We start from the raw sequence: 22750 nt of genomic DNA, 5'->3' as shown, positions 1-22750 counted from the left end.
GCATTAGTTATCCAAAGAACTGGAGAGGCAGAAGAGACTATCTTTTTCCCAGTTCAGCACAAGGGATGACTAAATGCCCATGGTTGTTCTATGACCATCTTCCCCCCCCTCCAATGTTCAGATTTTAGGAATGAAGACTTTAATGGTGAAATTTGTTATGCATAAAAATTTTCAGCAGATTAGTACTGGTCCACAGAATCTTGTGTTTTCCAAATAAGTATTGCAGAGAAATAAAGGTCTAAAAGGAGAGTACTTTAACTTGACAAAGAAACAGGAAGAATTATGTGTAACCTAACTAAAGGAAGGGTAACAACAATTGAGTTGCCTTCCATGGGACAGGCACAGTGATGGAGCCTGCACAGATACACAGTGTCTGGCACATATGGGCACTCATTAGTGTTGACTATATGAATAAATTATGGTTCATTGAAACAGTACTCTGGTTTTCAAGTGGTACAAAATTTTGTCCACATTTTCCAATCAAATGTATTTAGAAAGATAAACCAGAAATAAATCTAATCTGAGGCCAAATATATAACTCATAGACAATTTTTTAAAGCAAGGCTACCTCAGTGGCACTCATAAAAGACCAACATTTAAATGCAGTATCTTCTCTTTTGATGAACTGTGTGTTGAACTAGACTATTTCAAAGCAACTGCCCTATTGAATTACAGATACAAAAAGGATTACACTCATTTTAGCATGGAGAATCAGATTTCCATTCTTTAAGAATGACTAAAAACCTCAATTTTTTTCTATCCACAGATGGTACTAATTTGAACACATCATTCCATGCTTCCTGGAGTAATCACACAGCTTGCTTAGATTTTCTAAACATGACTGAACTGTGATGAAGCGATCAACATTCACTGGCAAGGCATTCTGTAAATTACATTTTTATTCATAAATTATTCTTATCTGTGAAATACTTTCATCATGGTTGAAAAGAAAGCCTGTAGAACTATATGAGTGAAATTTATTGTAGGTTTAAATGCATGTCAGTTTTTAGTGACTATTTAGTAGGTTCCACTTAGAAGATGAAAATATATATAAAGTGTAATTATTCTCTAAAAATTTCTGAATATCAATTATTAGAAGTTGCCTACGTCCCATGATAATATTCTTACAGTGGTTTGTATTGACTTCTCACTGACCTGATTAAGTATACTAACATGGAAGACCAAGTTTCTTTAATTAGTTATGACTATATATTTTTATCTTCAACCACAGATGTACTTTCTTTTAAATAAAACAGATGCCTGAACAATTATATTTATAATTTATATTTATATAACTTAAAAAAGTACCAACACAATCTTTCCTAGTTTATCAAGAATATTTTTTTCTCTACTAGCTTTAAATAATGTATAATTCTTTTAGAAACACTATGTACTAATATATGATGTAAGCATATTTATACAAATAAAATTACAGTGTACCAACACTAACATAGTATGAATCAATATAAAAATAGAAATTCCTACAAAGTTGAGTGAAAAAAATTTCAGCATAGCAGATATAAATTTTGCACTAACTTGAATTTCATCAATAACATTTAATGATCATTCACATGGAACAGTGTGGGCAAATTATTATAGTCTTATGGAATAAGCTGCTTTTCATACATATATGAAAAGTAATTCAACTAATAGAAACCACCACAAATAGGTGATGCCCAAAGGAAAGTTTCAAGGAAGGAGAATATCTGGGGGCTATAATTGGGAGGAACAATTAAGAATCAGTAGATATGTGGAAGAAAAGATGTTTAAGTACATAAAGTGTGGGAGAGATACAAGTAACTACAAATTGTCAAAGTCTGGAAAGTATACTGGAGAAAAGAAAGTTTAAGGAAGTAATAAAAAAAGAGGGGCCATCAAGTGTTGTGTTATTGAAAGGCACTGAAAGTTTGAGATTTTAATACCTAAAATCTATTAGGTAATAGAGAACAATCAACAGAGATTAACTGGTAAAGTATAAGCTTAAAGAAAAGCCTGAGCCTCCATTTAGCTAGTTATTAGGAAAAGTATAATTTGATAGAAACTGGTTAGATATTATATATATGCAGTACAATGCAGATTAGAATAACAAAGAATAGGAATAGAGATTTATTTTTTTATTTTTTTAAAGATTTTATTTATTTATTTATTTATTTATTTATTTATTTATTTGACAGAGATAGAGAGCCAGCAAGAGAGGGAACACAGGCAGGGGGAGTGGGAGAGGAAGAAGCAGGCTCCTGGTGGAGAAGCCTGATGGGGGCTCCATCCCAGAATGCCGGGATTACGCCCTGAGCCTAAGGCAAAGGCTTAATGACTATGCCACCCAGGCACCCCAGGAATAGAGATTTTTTAAAAGGCAAAGAATATCAGCAGAATGTGCTTATTTATTGGGCAGACAGGAGATAGGAATAAAACATGGAAGAACCCAGGAATTGGGTCAATATATAAAATGTACACTGTACACTTCCTAGAGGTAGGCTATGAGTTGGCTCTATGTTATAGAGAATAACACAAAAGAAAAACTCAAGATTATAAATCTTTGTGATTATAAATAAAGACAAATTAAATGAACAAGAAAATACAATAATCTCTGGTACTGAGATGAAAGATATATTTCTCTCTCCTCTCAAAGAAAAAAAATAAACAGGTTGCCATGTAATTTAATGAACAATATCTCCAACAACATCCTTACATAGTGAATGCTAAGTATCTTTAACTTGGCTCTTTCTTACAATGTCTCTCAATGTGAGTGAGCCGAGTAACTATCAAACATGTTTTTGTAAAACTATTTCTTCAGAGGTTCTAATTATTCAGTTCAGCCATTCTTCTCTCCAGAAATAGATTTTGGAGTAGCTGGGCTAGAATTGATCAAAATATGCTACATAAACATGATTTTAGGTGATACTATGAAACTGGGAACATGAGCTGACATACTCTTATTAGTGTGCCAAATAAATTCATCTCAAATATTCCACTTGAATGAAAGAGAACTGAGAAAGTACCTTTCCTAAATTTTTTTTAAGTGTCTGTCCTAATGCATGTATAAATGGACAATTGAGGGACCCAAAACTCTATGGACCAGAGCTATAATAATATTAGTTCTTAATTCAATTATTACTGAATGCATAATTTATTTATAAAAATACCTCACTAAAACTTTTGTTTTGTTTTTGAACAACACTACAAAGAAAATGGGTTATATACATTCTGTTTGGAGGGAAAATGAGTTGATTTGTTTTATAAAGTCACTAGTTTGACAGCTTTATATACCAAGTCATCTCATGAGAATGTCCATCAAAAATGACAACTTTGATTTGAAATTGTTCATCTGAAGCAGTTCTTAGGGTAGTAATTACATAGCAGAGTTAGTTGTCTATTAAGAACAATCCTATAACACTTGGAAATGAAATTGAATCATTGATACTAATGAAGAAATGGGAAAGATATCCTGGTTTGTGGGGATTTGCTTGAGGATGGATATGAGTAAATAACATGTTAGTTTTATATCTTGTTAACATGAATAGAAATATCTTGGGAGGAGAATATTGGGTTAGCCTAAGAGGTCAAGAGAAGCTAATTTGGGATAAATAAGCATATATAAGCTTGGAAGTCATAAGAGTGAATAAACATTTAAGGGGAGTATTTATATATATAGTATCACAACAGCAGATGATAAAAAACTGAGTCTCTGTCAAATTAGTAATTAATGGGCAGTAAAGTAGAATGGGAAAAAGAAATCATAAAAAATACTCAGTCAATAATGTCTGGCATATATTGATATTTGAGAAAGATTTGTTTAACAAATAAGTGAATAAGTGAATAAACAAATGGATGGATGCATGTATAGATTTCAAGAAGAAAGTGTCACCAATGCTGTAACCAATGTTGATTGATGAAAAAGTGTCACCAATGCTGATTGTAATAAAATGTTACTTGAAACCATTCTGGTTTTCTAAGGATTGTGGCTGTACAGAAAACTTTGATAGATTAAAATATACAAAAGGAGTCCAGGTTCTAAAGTTTGGGGAAATCTCTATAAAAGAAAAAGAAGAACTTGGAGTTTTCTGGGATTCTGTGACACACACACACACACACACACACACACACAAACACATGCACATTCAGGGAGAGAGAATCAGTGGAGATATGAAAAGAGAAACAGCCAACAGAGAAGAAAGGATGAAAGAATGGAGTGAGACTGGGGACTCTGTGAAATAAAGTAGCCAATAGAAAAATCCCTGATTGCCAAAATATTTTTAAGAACAAAAATATATACTGTTTATTTTAGAGTCATGTATATTATTGCAATGTAAACCTCCCCTCTGTGTGCTTATCATAAAATATTCAGTAAGGCTATTTTACATAAAACTATTCAGTATGACTAGAATTGTCAAAATCATGCAAAAAATAATTTTGCAGAAGCAGCTGAAAATTCATATCAAAATATCCCAGTACCCAAACACAGTAAGATTGAGGATCTGTTCTGATGGCACAGCAATAGTTTGTATCAGACTAATTCTCCTACAGATAATAACTATGCACCCTGGAGGAAACAAAGAAACATACAAAGAACTTTTGGCTTGAGGTGTTAGGGAATGGCATGTGAGACTGCCAAAGTAGTTGGAAAAGGAGGGAGCCAGAGAGGGGTTAGACCTAAGTTCTGGGTCTAAACTCCTCTGAAATCCTTGGCTAATCTCTTAATTGTGCATATATGAGGGATCCACTGAGGAACACAATGGAAAGAAACAGATGCAAAACTGAGTAGAAATTTGAGTTGCTTCCCAGTGCAGAGGAGACAGAATTTGGAATTTCAATTCCACCAAATTAAGGGACTGTTAAATAGCACAGGCTTCATATTAAAATCCTAAAGGGGCCATACATTTAATTTTACTCTATATTCCAAGATTAAGGACTTTCCACTGTAAGTAATGGAGAAATCAAAACAACACATTCACAAAATTACTACTCACTAATGTAATAGTGTGTTAGAATAAAAACTAACACTCTTCAGAACAGGATAGCAAAATCCAGGGTTTCTGCAAAACATCACCAACAATGTTCAATATAAGTTTAAAAATTACTGGAGAGGCGGGAAAATTAGTAGTGACAGGAAAATGTGACTCATAGTCAGGAAGAAAAAGTGCTCAGTAGAAAGAGATGACAGAATAACTCTGGTGGAGGAATTAGAAGAAAATGAATTTCAAACTATATAAATATTTTATTTGACTTAACAGGAAACACAATCATAATTAGAAACCAAATAGGGAATTTCAGCAGAGGAATGGAGATAAGGAATCACAGAACTAAATAAAAATTCTAGAACTTAAAAATACATCTGAAATGAAAAATTCACTGGATTTATTTAACACCAGCATAAAAATGGCAGAAGATATCAATAAACTTGGTAAAACATCAACAGAACTCCATCGGAAGAACATAGACAAAAAGAAGTGAAAAAATTTAATAAAGGCTGTTATTTAAAGAATGATATCAAGATGTTATAATTGGAGTCTCAGAATAGGATAGAAGAGGGAAGAAAAATATTTGAAAAATTAATGGCCAAAAATTTATCAAATTTCAGAAAAATATTAATTTACCAATACAAAAGCTAAATGAACACTTAGCAAACCAAATGCAATAAAAAGTAGACTAGCCATATCACTGAGAAACTGTCATAAAGAAAAGATAAAGAAAAACTGTCTTGAGAAGTGCCAGAAAAAATAACATGTATCACAAACAAAAGAATGACATCTTTAAAGGGAAAAATACTAGGGGGGGGGAGGGTGGAAAGAAACTACCTTCCCAGAATTTTCTTTCCAGTGAAAATATTATTTTAAAATGGAAGCAAAATAAACCTATTTTTAAGTAAATAAAATCTGAGAGACTTTATTGTGAGCATACCTGCACTAGAAGAAAGTCTTAAGAAAGTTAAAGGGAAATGACACTAGATGTGTGACAACTAGATGAAATGACACTGTAATAAACCAAAACCAGTAATTACATAGAAAAGATATGTGGTCTTTCTCTTTATTTAAATTTCTACAGGCTCTGTAAGTAAAAACAGTACAATAAATTGTGGGGTTTACAATGCATATATATGCAAATTATTTAAAATATATGGATATCAAATGCATGACAAGAATAGCACAAAATATGGCAAAATGCATGGAAATGTACTTTTGCAACTCCATACACACACACACACACACACACACACACACACACACACACACATTTTAGAGAGTGGCGGGGAGGGAGGAGGGAGAGAGAGAATCTTAAGCAGGTTCCATGCCCAGTGCAGAGCCCAACATGGGGCTTGATATCACAACCCTGAGATCATGACTTGAGCCATAATCAAGAGTTGGATGCTTAACCTACTGACCCATGCAGGCACCCCTGCAACTCCATATATTTTATGTGAAGTTGTATGATATTAAGTAGCTATGACAAATTAAATAATCATACTATAATCCCCTTGAGCAACCACTAAAAAATAGGACAAAGAAGTACAGCAAAAAATAAAACAGTTGAATTAAAATAGAAAGCTAAAACTAGGGTGCCTGGGTGGCTCAGTTCGTTAAGAGTCTGCCTTCGACTCAGGTCATGATCCCAGGGTTCTGGGATCAAGCCCCACATAGTTACCCTGCTCAGTGGGAAGGCTGCTTCTCCCTCTCCCTCTGCCTAGGCTCCCCCTGCTTGTGCTCTCTCTCTGTCAAATGAATAAATAAAATCTTAAAAAAAAAAAAAAAAGAACGCTAAAACTATTCAATTAACCCAAAGGAAGGCAAGAAAGAAAAGAGGAACTAAAAAAGAGATAAGACAAAGAGAAAACAAATAGCAAACAGTAGAACTAAACTCAACAAAATTAATAATGACTTTAAATATAAATAGATTAAATGCTCCATTTAAAAGGAGAGATTGGTGTTATACTGAACTGATGAATCATTGAACATTATATCAAAAACCAATGATGTACTATACCTTAGCTAATTTGATTTAAATTAAAAAAATTCTTAAATATTAAAAAAATAAAAATAAAAAATAAAAATAAAAAGCAGAGATTATCAGTAAAATAAAAATGAAAGGCCCAATTACATGCTTTCCCCAAGAAGCAGACTTTGCTGTCACCAGACACACAGTTTAAATATGATACAAATAATTCAAAGGATAGAAAAAGATATATGATGCAAACAATAACCAAAGAGCATGTGCCTCTATTAATATCAAACAAAAGAACTTCAAGGTAAGGAGTATTCCCAAAGATAAAAGAGAGTGTTTATAATGACTTAAGGGTCAGTTAGGGAGTTATAGTAATCATGAATATGTATGTGTTTAAAAAAAAAACAAACTTTGAAGCACATGAACCAAACACTGACAGAACTGAAAGAAGAAACAGACAAATCCACAATCATTGTGGTATATTTTAACATTTCCTTCTCAATAATTAAAGGAATAATTAGGCTAAAAAGTGGTAAGGATATAGATTTACAAAACAATTGCAAACACCATGAACTAATCTAGAGAACATTATGGCCAACAACTGAATAATATACATTATTTTCAAGGGTGCATGGGAGAATATTCAACAAGATAAATCATATGCTGAGCCATAGAAAATTTCTCAACAATTTTTTAAAGATTAAGTCTTAAAGATATATTCTCTGATAATAATGGCAATAAATTAAAAATCGATGACATGAGATTATCTAGAAAAGTCCTAAATAATCAGAAATTAAACATATTTTTATGTAACCATGGCTCAAAGAAGAAGTTGCAAAGGAAATTACAAAGTATTTTTATCTGAAAGTAAAAAACTAACATTTTTGATATTAAATGATCGGGAGGAGACAAAGCTGGGGGCATCACTTTGCCTGATTTCATGCTATATTACAAAGCTGTGATCACCAAGACAGCATGGTATTGACACAAAAATAGACACAAAGATCAGTGGAACAGAATAGAGTCTCCAGAAACGGACCCTCCACTCTCTATGGTCAACTAATCATTAACAAACCAGGAAAAAATATCCAATGGAAAAAAGATAGTCTCTTCACTAAATGGTGCTGGGAAAATTGGACAGCTATATACAGAAGAATGAAACTCGACCATACACAGCATACACAAAGATAAACTCAAAATGGATGAAAGACCTCAATGTGAGACATAAATCCATCAAAATCCTAGAGGAGAACATAGGCAGTAACCTCTTCAACATTGGCCACACCTTCTTTCATGGCACGTCTCCAAAGTCAAGGGAAACAAAAGCAGAAGTGAACTTCTGGGACTTCATTAAGATAAAAAGCTTCTGCACAGCAAAGGAAACAGTCAACAAAATTAAGAGGCAACCCACGGAATGGGAGAAGATATTTGCAAATGACATTGCAAATATTTGCAAATGACAGATAAAGGGCTGGTAACCAGGTGATGGGTATTAAGGAGGGCGTGTGTTGTAATGAGCACTGCGTGTTATACACAAATAATGAATCACTAAACACTACATCAAAAACTAATGATGTACTGTATGGTGACTAACATAACATAATAAAAAAAAGGAGACATCACTATAAATGATTATATTTCAAAAGAAGAAAGGTTTAAAATCATTATGGTAAGTGAACAAAGCCAAATAAGGAAAGATAAAGATAAGCGTGGAATCTAAAAAAATGTCAAACTCATAGAAAGAGGATTTAACATCATTAATCATCATGGATATGAAAATAAAAGTTACAATAAGATACAAATTCTTTACATCAACTACAATCTCTGAAATTATAAAGACTGTTAACATCAAATTCTGCTGATACCGACAAGTAATTAGAATTCTCATATATTGTTGTTAGAACAAGCATTTTAGAAAACTTCCAGTTTCTTTTTTTTTTATTTTATTTTATTTTATTATATTGTGTTAATCACCATACAGTACATCCCCAAAAACTTCCAGTTTCTTGAACACAAATACCTATCTAGACTATGACCCAACAATTCCACAAGAAAAGATTTAAACAAAAATATCTATAGCAGTTTTATTCATAATACTTAGTTTAGAACAACCTACATGTCCAGCAAAAACAGACACACAAAAAATGGAATATTCATATGATGGAAAACTATTTAACAGTAAAAAGAATAAATTACTGAAACCCTCAAGAACATGAGTTTCACAATTGTGTTGGAAGAAATGGACCAGAAATTAAAGAATACATACAGCTCAAGAACAAGTGAAAGTAAGTTTTGCTGATTGAAATCAGGATAGTGGCTACCTTGGAGAGTGGGTGTCCAAGAGAATTTTCTCTGGGAGATGGAAATGTTCTATATGTTGTTGAGTGGTGTTACATGGGGTATGCATTTGTGGAAAACCACTGAATTGTACGCTTAGGTTCTGTGCATTTGATTTCATATAAAATAATTTCCCATAAGTAAAAAACATGAAAAAGAAAACATAAAAACATGAAACAAGAAAAAAGCTTTCCCATAAAAGTGTAGCAGTAATATTCAAAATAAGTTATCTATTACATTTATACAGAACTTAAAATACTAGGCATTAATACTTTCTAGCTAATGTTTTATAAATCTAGGTGTTAGTAAAATAAAACAATGAATTTTATTGTATTTTTCATATATTCATACTAGAGAAGAAGCCTTACAGATTAGTCCAAGTAGTCAACAAATACTTTCAGCTATCTTCTGGCAATAGTTCAGTCTTCAGGCAAAGTTCCTAATAGTACTTGTAAGAAGAGCATTCTATTCAGCTTTCAGGGAACATGTCTTATACAGTTAACCATTTCTCTATAATAACATCCTAAATACAAAGTTAGTTTTAAATTTTAAGTCTAAACTTTAAAAATGTTAGACTTCTCCTACATCAGAAATATTAATGTAGTTGTGCTTAAAAAATTACAAACAGGATCTTGGTTTTTAAAAACTCCTTTCTAAAGTAGGCTAATTTAATTAGTAACAAGCCAGAAAATTAGACTACTGATTTTTAATGTATCTTTTAATTGGTATAGATTTCATTATTGTAATCCATAAGGAATAATAGCTATTATCTTTCTAACAGTGCAAATTGCTTTTAAAGTAATAATTTTTCATAATAAACTATCCAGACACAGAAATAATGGGTGATTTATTTGAGGTTGTAATGAATACTAGGTGGTGAAAATTTAAATTACAGTGATAGCATTAATATACTAAGAAGCATTATTTCTTAATTGAATTTTAAAAGTGTTTAATCATATAGTGGCTGCTATTTATGCATGCCTTATTTTTATAAAATAGCTTCCTGACCAAAAGTTATTTTCTAATACACCATGAAACTTGTAATATTTGAAATTCACTAAGTTGAGGTTAACAATAATTTACACAACCTTCTATTTGTTCAAAGCCGTTTCTTTATATTCATATTGCATTATTTTTAAATTGAGTCTAAGTGTAGTATTATTAATGAAATTTTGCTATCATTAAAGGTCATTTATTTTACCTTTCAGAGTTTTTACACCATTCATAAATGGTTTTCCCTGAAGCTTATAATCTCACAGAAACAACAGGCACATTCCTGAAGCTTTCAAGTAATGGGGTTACTACAGATAAAGACAGAAGGCGGCTCTTGCATGCACACACACAACCTTAATTTACTTAAAAAGGAAAGTAAAAGAGAAAAAAAAAATGGAGTGAAATGGGGGGAGGAGGTTGATATGTAGAGGCTGTTTTGAAAAGTGCCAGCTACAGCTGCATAGGACAGGAATGGAAAATAGGGTAATAAGATATGCCCCAGTTCTTAAATAAGTTAATAAAAATGCTGCTTGAAGAACAGCTGTCTTTAGCTGGAGCTGGGATGAAGAAAGGAGTAATTCCCGGAGTCTATTTAATGAAAGGTATTAGAGCATCAATGGGGTCAAGGAGAATTATGCAGAGTAACTCAAATTCATTTTTACAAATGGAATTACATTTAAAAGGACCTTTAAATATATAATTTAGAATTTGATACCTAAGACAATTTCACAAAAGCAAACATTGCACCTTTGGAACTGATCCAGGATAAAAAATGCAACATGTGTCTAGGAACTCCAGAAATTTCCCAGAATGGCTTCAGTATTTTACATAGTATTTTTAGTACTATAGTATTTTTGGTACTATCGGTAAGCACATATCTGGTGGTAAAAATTGAGTTTTCCTGAATTTTAAATCCATATTTGGACAAAAGTCTGTATATAGTTATATAATAAATATATCTACACAAATTAATGAGGAAATTCATGTAATGGACCTTGATCTCCCTACCCCATAACAATTCTATTGAGATATTGTGAAATAACAGAAGAAAACTATTCTAATTCCAATAAATGCAAATGATTTGTTGAATTTTTAAGGTAAGGATAACTCTTTCTAGTAGAAAGAGTTCTGGATCAGTAATAAATGCAAATGATTTGTTGAATTTTTAAGGTAAGGATAACTCTTTCTAGTAGAAAGAGTTCTGGATCAGTAATAAATGCAAATGATTTGTTGAATTTTTAAGGTAAGGATAACTCTTTCTAGTAGAAAGAGTTCTGGATCAGTAATAAATGCAAATGATTTGTTGAATTTTTAAGGTAAGGATAACTCTTTCTAGTAGAAAGAGTTCTGGATCAGTAATAAATGCAAATGATTTGTTGAATTTTTAAGGTAAGGATAACTCTTTCTAGTAGAAAGAGTTCTGGATCAGTAATAAATGCAAATGATTTGTTGAATTTTTAAGGTAAGGATAACTCTTTCTAGTAGAAAGAGTTCTGGATCAGTAATAAATGCAAATGATTTGTTGAATTTTTAAGGTAAGGATAACTCTTTCTAGTAGAAAGAGTTCTGGATCAGTAATAAATGCAAATGATTTGTTGAATTTTTAAGGTAAGGATAACTCTTTCTAGTAAAGAGTTCTGGATCAGTAATAAATGCAAATGATTTGTTGAATTTTTAAGGTAAGGATAACTCTTTCTAGTAGAAAGAGTTCTGGATCAGTAGTTCTGCTAATAATTAGTTATAGCTCACTTAGTAGACAACGTGTGTACTGCATTTCCCATGTCTGCCATATGAAATGACTGAATGAGTTTATCTCTGAGGTCCAATGAAGATACAAAGTTATATAATTCTAAATTTTAAAAGCACAAGAAATAAATTTGCTTCATCATAGTCTTCCCATAGTCCCTAGCATACTACTTCATATGTATTAAATAACATCATCTTGAGTAGATGGATAAAAAGTGTACCATGCATGATGTTAAACATCATGTTCAGAATTTTTGCTGGAAGCATCTTTGCTGCATAACTAATTGGCTGTAAGGCAATTCTGCTATAAAAGGTAAAATCATGAAAAATAAAAGAGGGATATTCATTAAAAAGGACATAATGAAACATTAAAAATGAATGACAAAATTTGAAAAACCTTGTTGCAAAATACTAAATATTTGAATACATTCAAAATATATAGTGTAGATTCGTGGCAAGACTGTACAAATAATGGGTTTTATTTTTCGGATTCTACCTAAGCATTTGTCATCAAAGTTTTTCATTCATAGTATCATACATGCTTTTGCTTGTTGATTTATTTTCATGTACAGTGTCTCATTTTTTCCCTTTCTTTGCTAAAATTTCTTCCTTCATTAAAATATATATCAGTTTTCAAATACTGGGATGCATATTTGTAAGTGAGCTTTGTCTTACATTGTGAAAACCTTCCACACCGTTATTTGTTCTTGTCATTTTGTCACATGCCCACTGATAGATGTTCCAAAGTTCTACGGGAAATATAGGTTCAAAACTCTGTGCCACTCTACAGACGATTATGGAAGCTGGCTAAGATTTAGGTTATACAAAAATGGGAGTACTGTAACAATAGAGAAATAAAACCAAACTGTCAACCAGTTGATGAAACCAACCATCAAACCAAACTGTCAACTGTTATTTTTATCTTTTTCAGCAAAATTACCTTACAGAGTGGAAATGATCTGATCATGGTGAAAATGCTTGCAGCAAAGATGCTTAGTTAGAACCATTAAATATATCCCCATATAGCTTCTGCTTTGGAGAAGATGGAACAGATGTATTCTCCCTACTCCTTCCACTATCTTCATCTAAAACCGTGGACATTAAATACAGAGTAAACATAAGGAGACACTGAAAGGTGGAGAGAAGGCAGAACAATTAGGGAAATCAGGACCCAAGACAGCAGACTGGTGAGTTCTCTGGTTTTCCTCTTGCCTCATATATCCCCGATGCCAGAAATCTGGAAATGTCAACTAGCTCAGGCCAAGAAAGCTCTGCTATAAAAGCTTGCTCTCTCTAGCCGAAAACCAGTGTAGCCCAGCAAGACAAAACTTTTTAGACAATAACAGCTCTACCCAAAAACCACAGAAGAAAATTATGGCCTCACACTCTCCCATGAGAGTAAAGGTCAAATGGGGAACCTAGTCTTCTGCTCTAGGTACTGAGGTACCCCAAGCATCTTTGATAGGGTGAGGCTGGAGAGGGCAAAATAAGAAGCTAGAACTTCTGCTGTTTCCAGAAGGAACAAAACCTCTCCACTGTGTCAGTGGACAACCATGTGGAGAGTAGTAATGAGGAACTCATAGCCTCCCACCTAGGGCCAAGAGGCCTCCTCAGTGGAGACCTAGTGGGCAGCCCTCTTTCCTGTGCCCACTCAGCATCCTTCCCTCAGCGGAGGGTGAGGGGGAACCTGGATTCCTACCCCCACTTGCCAGTAATAGAGAGGTGCCCTCCCTTTCCCTACAAGAGTGGGTCACAGGAAATCATTACACATTCAATGGCCTTAATAATTATAGGGCTGTTCATGTATTAGGTGAGCTATGGAAGTTGTGGTTTTTGAACAATGAGTTTGTTTCACCTAAGGTGTAAAATTTTTGTGTGTAAAGCTGTTGGTATTATTTCCTTATTATCCTTTTGATGTTGGTAGTGTCTATAGTAGCTTCATTCCTAAATACTGGTAATTTGTATGTCCTTTTTTTCTTTGCCAGGCTTGCTAGAGGTTTTTATTTTAACTTTCAAAGAACCAGCTCTTTGTTTCACTGAATTTTCCTGTTGTTTTATGGTTTTTTATTTCACTGATTTCTGCTTTTATTTTTATTATTCTCTTCTTTCTTTCAGCATATTTTGGGCTTCTTTTTCTAGGCTGTAATGCAGGGGAAGGTGACCTTAGATTATTGATTTGACATGTTTTCTCTTTTCCAGTGAACGCATTCAAAACTATACACTTCCTCTCTGCACTGCTTTAACTCTATCCCACACATTTTGACATATTGTATTTTCATTTTATTTTAATTCAATATATTTTAGTTTACAATATTTCTTTATTTCTCTTGAGACTTCCTTTTTGACAAACAGATTATTTAGAACTACCACTTTCTGCAACTGGTTTGATATCACATTTCAGCTCCAATTTTGCATCCTGAGAGTGCTTAAACGTAATTTTAAATCTCCCCAAAAAGAGCTCTCAAGGCCCAGAGACTCACTGGAGAACTCAACCAAATGTTTAAAGAAGAATTAGTACCAATTCTCTTCCAGAAATTAAAAGAGATTCATATTATGAAACTAGTGTTACCTTAATACTGAAATTAGACAAAGACAGTGGGGAGAAACCCCACAAAACTACAGACCAATATACCTCATAAATATATAGATGCAAAAAGCCTTAATAAAATATTGGCAAATAGAGATCAATAATATATAAAAATAAATCCACCCTGATCAAGTGAGGTTGATTCCAAAGATCAAAGGCTTGTTCAATTTTAGAAAATCAGTCAGTATAACCCACCATTTTAACAAGCTAACGAAGAAAATCACATGAACATATCAATCACAAATGACAAAATTATAGAAGATGGAGAACAAACTAGCAGTTGGCAGAGGGTTAAGATGAGGGAAGGAGCAAGAAGGGTGGACAAGACTTAGGTATGGCAGTAAAAAGGCAACACGAGGGATTATTCTTATGGAAATGTTCTCTATTTTGATTGCATTCATATAAATATGGTGGTTGTATAAAATACTATAGTTATAAAAGATGTTGTCATTGGGGAAGCTGCCTATAGGGAACACAGAATTTCTCTGAATTACTTCTTATAACTGCATGTGAATCTACACCTATGTCAAAATAAGAAGTTTAATTAAAAATATATATATTCCAGAAGACACACCTTTCTTAGATATTTTACCATATAACTGTCTAAAAATAATTTTATAACCATAAGTTTCTACTAAAGGCTCCCAAAAGTATGCATACTGAGTGTTTACTGTGTGCTTATCACTTTTCTAGGACTGTGTATTGATTGATTGGTTGTTCATTCGATCTTTCACAATTATTTATTGAGTATCACTGTATTCCAGACACATTTTTGGATGTTGGAAATAGCTGTGAACTACACAAAGAAAAACCCCTATACTCATGGAATATGCATTGTAAAGAGGACAGATCCAGGGACAATGTTATGTACAACACAGAACAGTAAAGCAGATAAAGAGGACAGAAAATTCTAGCTGGGAGAAGGTTCGATTATAAATAAATCGGATCCTCTTTAAAGAAGTGGCATTTGAGGATAAATTTTCAAAGGATAAAGGAGGAGACAATACATAACTAGGGGAAGAGAATGGTGGGTTAAAAAAAGACCCTATGGGTCATTGAAATGACTGTGGATTTTATTCTTCGTGACTTGATGAGGCTCAGAAACTATGTAATGAACAAATTCTTCTTCTAAAAATTACTGCAGTCTTTTAGGACAATGGTCAAAAAACAATCACTATTTTTAGAGTTACTTATGTTGCTTCCTATTTTAAATTTAGCAGAGTTCTCATTTTTCCATGATATTATATTCAAAGTTCTGCTACAAATATGCAAAACTAAGAGCAAAGTAAGGCTCACTTAAGTTATTCAACCTTCCTTCCTACATTCTTTTCCAACTCAACGCACCCCACTCTACTCAGGCTTCCATCTCAGCATGACCTCCCCCCTTTTTAAAATATTTTATTTAATTATTCGAGAGAGAGACAGAGATAGCAACAGAGATAGGGAGAGAGTGCACAAGCTGGGAGGAGAGGGAGAAGCAGGCTCCCACTGAGCAGGGAGCCCCACTCAGGGCTCAATCCCAGGACCCTGAGATCATGACCTGAGTCAAAGATAGACTGAGCCACCGAGGTACCCTTCAGCCTGACCTCATTCCTTTATCCCACTGTGTGTTTTCTCTTGGTGTATCTTGGAATTCATATTTACTTCCTTCTCTTTATTAATCTATTTTCGTGAATACTCATGGTGCCACAGGGTGGCTTTCCGTGAGTGCCTTACTATACTCACAATCTTCAGTTCTCTCTACATTCGTATAGCTCAAATAAAAGGAAGAATGTTCTTTGACATGTACTATGACATTTTCTCATAGCACACTGAGGAACTTGGCTATTTTATTGATCTGTAACAGACAATCTAAATAAGCACTAGTGTAACTGCCTATGAAATTCAGGGTTCAAGACCATATCATCATTTCCCACTAGGTTACTGAATCTAAGCTTCTACATCGAATTCGTACTCCATTTCTTCAATAGAGCTCTCAATAAAATCAATTTCTAATCTTCAATATAGCCTTCAATAAAATCGATTTCCTATTTGCTTTAATCTTCAATTCATACAATTGACTGACATATTAATATAGTTTTATATTTAATTGCTATACACGTACTGGATATGTCTTTACAATAATGGTGAAGTTACTTGGATGCACACAGCAGAGATCACTGATGCTATTTGGGATTGAATCTTGAACTCCAAACACAGAGCCTGCATAGGGTAAGCACTAAATAAGTATATATTTTTTCAAATTTCCACACTACAAGTGTAAAAGATACTTCTCACCTGATGTTCACTCTTAAGAGAAGTATTATATTTAATACTTAAGTCTGTATGAGGGATATTTTGTAAAACACTTGAATTTCAATTAGAGTAGCAATGCTAATAGCTATTTCTTTCTGATCTGTGACAGGCAACTATAATGGCTTTTATGCTTTCAGCAATTACTGACTGGTAAGTAGAATGTGTCAATTCACTTGCTTAAGAACAAACAGGATCATGCAATTTTCCTACATGCTTGACTTCTCATCTCAACTGAGGTGATGGATAAGGAGAACAATGTCAGTGGGATGCAGACAAAGGAAAAAGTGAACTTTTGAATTAGTGCATTAATTTGCAACCCTGTGAAACAATTTTACCACCCACATTCCATCTATTAAATGGTATTTGAGAATGGTATGCATTCTTATAAGTGATATAAATATTTTATTTTTTCAAAAAGCTGGTAAATGGAAATCAAATTTAGTTATAATCACAGTTTGCCCAGTAATCTCTGCACTGCTCAGAGAGGTCCTCAAAATAAGGATTCAAATAAAATGCATGACAGATACATTTCTTAAATAATTCTTAGGGGAACTTTGAAGAAGAGGATTGAGAGTTTACAGATATATATATGTAATGTATATGTAAAAAATATATTAATATAGATATTTTATTGAATATATAATATGTATAAATGTAATATATATTTCTATTAATATATGTAATATGTTACATATATTACATATAGTAAAATATACAAATATATGTATATTAATAGTTTTCCATATATGGTTTTTTCAAATAACCAAGAGTAGAAGAAAAAAGAAAAACAGAGAAACTGAACACATTCCAATTCAATCATATTGTACCATTACTATATTTGCTAGCTCAGTGGACTTCCAGTGGGTCCCTACAGGTGCCTGACATCATCTGTTGGACAAAAATGAATGAAGAAATCACTGCTGAAAATAACACTCCTAAAAACCACAAATGTGTATTTTACTTTCCCTCAATTAAGTTTTGGATGTCCAAGAGATATAGCTAATTTTTCTCTCTTGATTCTAAATTAGTGAACTTGGAAGAGCTTTGAATAAATCCAAACTGTAAAATTATCTTCCAGAAAAGAAAAAAAGTTTTAAAAACTCAATATGAGATCGCCACATTTACTAAGATTTGAAAATAATATGGATAAGTACATGCATTTGGAGCTAATACGAGATTCTAAAAATTCAGACCTGTGCACATTAACTTGCTATAATATTTTTATTGGTACATATATATTTTGACATAAAATACTGTTATAAGTACCAAGGTTTGGGGCCTTCATCTATATTTGTCCTATTCCAACATGTTTGACTGTGACAATGGAACCAGCTTAGACACCAAACACTAATCTTCTCATAAATTCAGTCGTCATGATGCATGTTTAACTGTGCCCAGATATGACTGAGTTTACACTGAGAAAAATACCCAATAATCCCTGGAAGGAATGTTAAGGTCAGACATCAGGCAGTGAGAGAGTGAGCCAAATTTGATTTTACTTTATGTCAAAAATAAGTCCAGAGTCAGTGACTCAGAGCTGACTATACACCATGACTAATCTCAGACCACTATAAATTAGAAGTTTGCAACAGCTATAAAACGGTTTCCATTCTGAATAATGAATCTCCAGTTCTTACTAATGTCTAATCAACAAACAATTCGTGTGAATACAGATAAAAGCAAAGTATTTACCTAATGAATATTGTAATCAGAAATATAATCATATCCTAGACCTGAAATTTAATTTTAAAGATGAAAAAAAAAATTTAACTATTTTTGAAGTGCCAATTAATACTTATGTTTCATGTGTGAATGACTCTCCTTAAGTAAAAATACTTTTACATTTGCATGGTAGAAAATATCTATAATTTTGCCTGGTGGAAATGTGGAAATAATATTTTGCAGTGGAATAAAAACCCTTATGGAAAATTATAAATTTCATAAGAAAACAATTCATTTCTTTCTTCTACAAACACGTGATTTCCTGTAATTCACAGGGTATCTGCTAGGAACTGTGAGTAAAACAAAGACAAATTAGACATAGACCCCACAAGCAAAAAGTTTACAATAGAATAGAGTGCATCTCTAATTTCAGCATTGTCCTACCCACATAACTTGTTTAAACGCAGATTTGTTGTAAGTCTTACTTTCCAAATTCTGATTCCATAGGTCTGGAGAAGGGCCTCAGGGGTATACATTCTGATGCAGGGAGTTAGAAGTCTAAACTTTGAAAACCATTTATGTTCAGTAGTAAGCAAGTACATAGCACACAGTACCATATATCTAATATCTGCCTAATTCATTGATTTAGATTCCCTTCAACTTTCACTCATGTAGTCTTTTAACCCTGAGTTAAGATCAAATTCAAATACTTATTTTTTTTAATTTTTAATTTTTTACAGAGGCCTGTACCTTACATTCAGGTGTCTCTATATCAAATGCATATTACTATATTGATTATGTGTCTCAGTTCTACTAAGTGAACTTCTGCTTTGTTCCGGTGATGAAGCAGTCACCTTGAGTACCAATGGACTCAATAATGAGTATTCTGCCTCATTTTCAGTCTTGAACCTCTCATTTATCTCAGAATTACTATTCTGTCTTTTTTCCAGTTCTCTGAGACTCAATTCCTGTCCAATGATTAAGACCATTGTACCTGATGCTAGACCATCTGCCTGGATTTGAACATATTTCCTTCTGCCAGATTCTACATAGCAATGGTCTGCTGCCCACCTACTAAGGAAATACCTATCACTCCTTTCTGGACCTCTCTGACACTGCCTGTTCCCACTGCTACATATTACCAACCATCAAAGTTCATGGATAGTCTACTCCAGTACTTCCCCAAATTTACAGAGCATCAGATCACCTAGAGAGAAGATTAAAAGTAAAGACCTTGGGCATCACAGTGCTTGAGGCTGTGATTCAGCAAGTCTGGAGCGAAGTCTGTGACTTTAAAGCTTGGCATGTCACTGAAGAATTTAAAACACACACCCACGTACACACACACACACACACACACACACACACACTTAAATTGGGCTTTTAAGAATGAATACAATTTTGTGTGACATAGAAAAGGAAAAGGACAATAGAGCTACAGGAAGCAAAGCAATTTGATCACGAGAAAGTGTTGGGTATGTTTAAAAAGAGAGTGTAATCAATTACTAGCCCATAGCAAGTAACAAGAGCTTAATAAATATTCTTTGAATTGAATACATGAAGTCTAATGTACTGAAAAAATGAAGTTTGGCTAGAGGCATCAGCTGGATGAGGAAACGCAGTGGAGAGACATAAGAATGAAAAGCTAGACAGAAGTCAGATTCTAATTGGTGATAAATTCTGGGATGTATTTTCTAGACAACAAGAATAAGTAAAACATTTGGAGTCTCCTGGGCCATCTCCTACACCTTGTGCCTTTCATTCTTGTCTCTATACTTCAAACACCCAAATCTATATGTCTAACTTTTACCCTCAGATAATAAACTTCAACTGCCAACACATAAATGGTCTAATTATGTTTTAGAGACAATTCAATCAAATAAGTGGGTAAGAAGAAAAGACTGATGGGCAGGCTGGATGCATGTGTGTAGTAAGGCTACTTTAGGGTATTATTACAAGAAGCAACAAGAATCTGATGCAAAATAGGGCAGTCAAGTTGGAAAAGGAGCAGATTGCAGAACGATGGCAGAGACTGAATTGACAAAATCTGATTTTATGTAGGAGAGATGGGAGTAAGAATTACATATAAATATGAGGCTTGGTGTACAAACGATTATGAAGTACAGGCATAGAAAGAGTAGGGAAGAGGGGCGCCTGAGTGGCACAGCGGTTAAGCGTCTGCCTTCGGCTCAGGGCATGATCCTGGCGTTGTGGGATCGAGCCCCACATCAGGCTCCTCTGCTGTGAGCCTGCTTCTTCCTCTCCCACTCCCTCCACTTGTGTTCCCTCTCTCACTGGCTGTCTCTCTCTCTGTCAAATAAATAAATAAAATCTTTAAAAAAAAAAAAGAAAAAAGTAGGGAAGAGAAGAATTCATGTAGCATAAATTCCATGTGAAGATGTTTAGGGTTCATATGTCAACCAGTTCCTTAGCTGAAATTTTCTAATAATTTATGTGTGTGTATTTGNGCCTGCTTCTTCCTCTCCCACTCCCTCCACTTGTGTTCCCTCTCTCACTGGCTGTCTCTCTCTCTGTCAAATAAATAAATAAAATCTTTAAAAAAAAAAAAAAGAAAAGTAGGGAAGAGAAGAATTCATGTAGCATAAATTCCATGTGAAGATGTTTAGGGTTCATATGTCAACCAGTTCCTTAGCTGAAATTTTCTAATAATTTATGTGTTTGTATTTGTGTGTGTGTGTGTGAGAGAGAGAGAGAGAGAAAGAGAGGATAAAATGCAGGAGAAAGCAGATTGAATTGATGGAGTAATATTCTAGAGGAGATATGATATTGAAACAAAAATAAGCAGTTAGATTCCTGAAAAGAGGAAGTCAATGGCACCCTTGAGAGGCTATCTTGAGAGCATAAATAAAGATATGGGCAAATTTTGAAGGAGGTCAAGTCAGTATTACTGATGTAGTAAAATGAATAATAACATCAAATACAGATGATAGCGTGGGTAGATTATGTTCAAAATGAGAATAGAATTCTGTTGTGGAAAAGTGTAAACAAAGGATGTACAGAAGGTTATGGAGCAGCTAGGAGAGTTAGAAAAGGTGAATTTATACCTGAAATAGGTAAGCTAGTTCTGTTTTTTAATAGCACTATTCATCAGCCAGCATCTGGTGAAAACAAACAGTGGAATCCTCTCAGAGTTGGGAAACTCCTGGAAGATGAGTCACAACACTGTGGTTTGAGATATAAGGAGTAAGAGGCAGGTGTTGCTAAAAAGCATCCATTCCAGCTGAACATGCAGAACACTGAAGTCTGAGGAAGTGCTGCACTGGAAGAATGAGAAGGAAAAGGTGCTGATTAGGATGCTGAAACCAGGGAGAAGGTATACCATGTCTCAAAGTTCTGTGGTTTACCGCCTCAAGGATAGAGAGGCGGAGTAAAATTGGGTGATGCTGATTTCAAAAGGAGGAAGGAATTAACAGATGTGGCTGTGCCAGAAGTGAACAATTATGCCATTGAGAGGNGGTTTGAGATATAAGGAGTAAGAGGCAGGTGTTGCTAAAAAGCATCCATTCCAGCTGAACATGCAGAACACTGAAGTCTGAGGAAGTGCTGCACTGGAAGAATGAGAAGGAAAAGGTGCTGATTAGGATGCTGAAACCAGGGAGAAGGTATACCATGTCTCAAAGTTCTGTGGTTTACCGCCTCAAGGATAGAGAGGCGGAGTAAAATTGGGTGATGCTGATTTCAAAAGGAGGAAGGAATTAACAGATGTGGCTGTGCCAGAAGTGAACAATTATGCCATTGAGAGGGCTTCCAGGGAAGTAGTATCATCAGGAAGGAATCAGACTTACATTTTTATGTGCAGGTGCAATACTGGAGGAGGCAGAAGACTGTAGGAGATTATGACATAGGTCAGACCAGTGTTAGGGAGGGCAAGAGTTTCCTTCTTCGAGGACGAGTGCTTAGTGAACTGGATGTTTTTATTCAAATAATATACAAGGTAGCAACAAAACAAAACAAAACAAAACCCAAAAACAAAAAACCAAACAAAAAAACCCAAATAATATACAAGATAAAGGCTGGTGTATAGGAAAACAAATAGATGAAAGAGAGTTTAACACTGCCAGCTATGGAATTCAGGGAAGCATCTAGAATTCCATAAAATCAATTAAGTAAAAAAGAGATAAATATCAACATGTTTACATGTTCAATCCATATTTTAAATTATGAGAAAGC

At 33.9% G+C, this 22750-nt stretch overlaps 1 protein-coding gene across 5 annotated transcripts in view; it reads right to left on the bottom strand.

The window, feature by feature from the left end:
* PTPRQ (protein tyrosine phosphatase receptor type Q) overlaps positions 1–22750 on the bottom strand; it is a 203362-nt gene that overhangs the window by 96291 nt on the left and 84321 nt on the right. The window lies entirely within an intron of this gene.

This window comes from Ailuropoda melanoleuca, chromosome 15, assembly GCF_002007445.2.
Source record: "Ailuropoda melanoleuca isolate Jingjing chromosome 15, ASM200744v2, whole genome shotgun sequence".
Classification (NCBI taxonomy): domain Eukaryota; kingdom Metazoa; phylum Chordata; class Mammalia; order Carnivora; family Ursidae; genus Ailuropoda; species Ailuropoda melanoleuca.
This window is presented reverse-complemented; position numbering and strand designations above follow the sequence as displayed.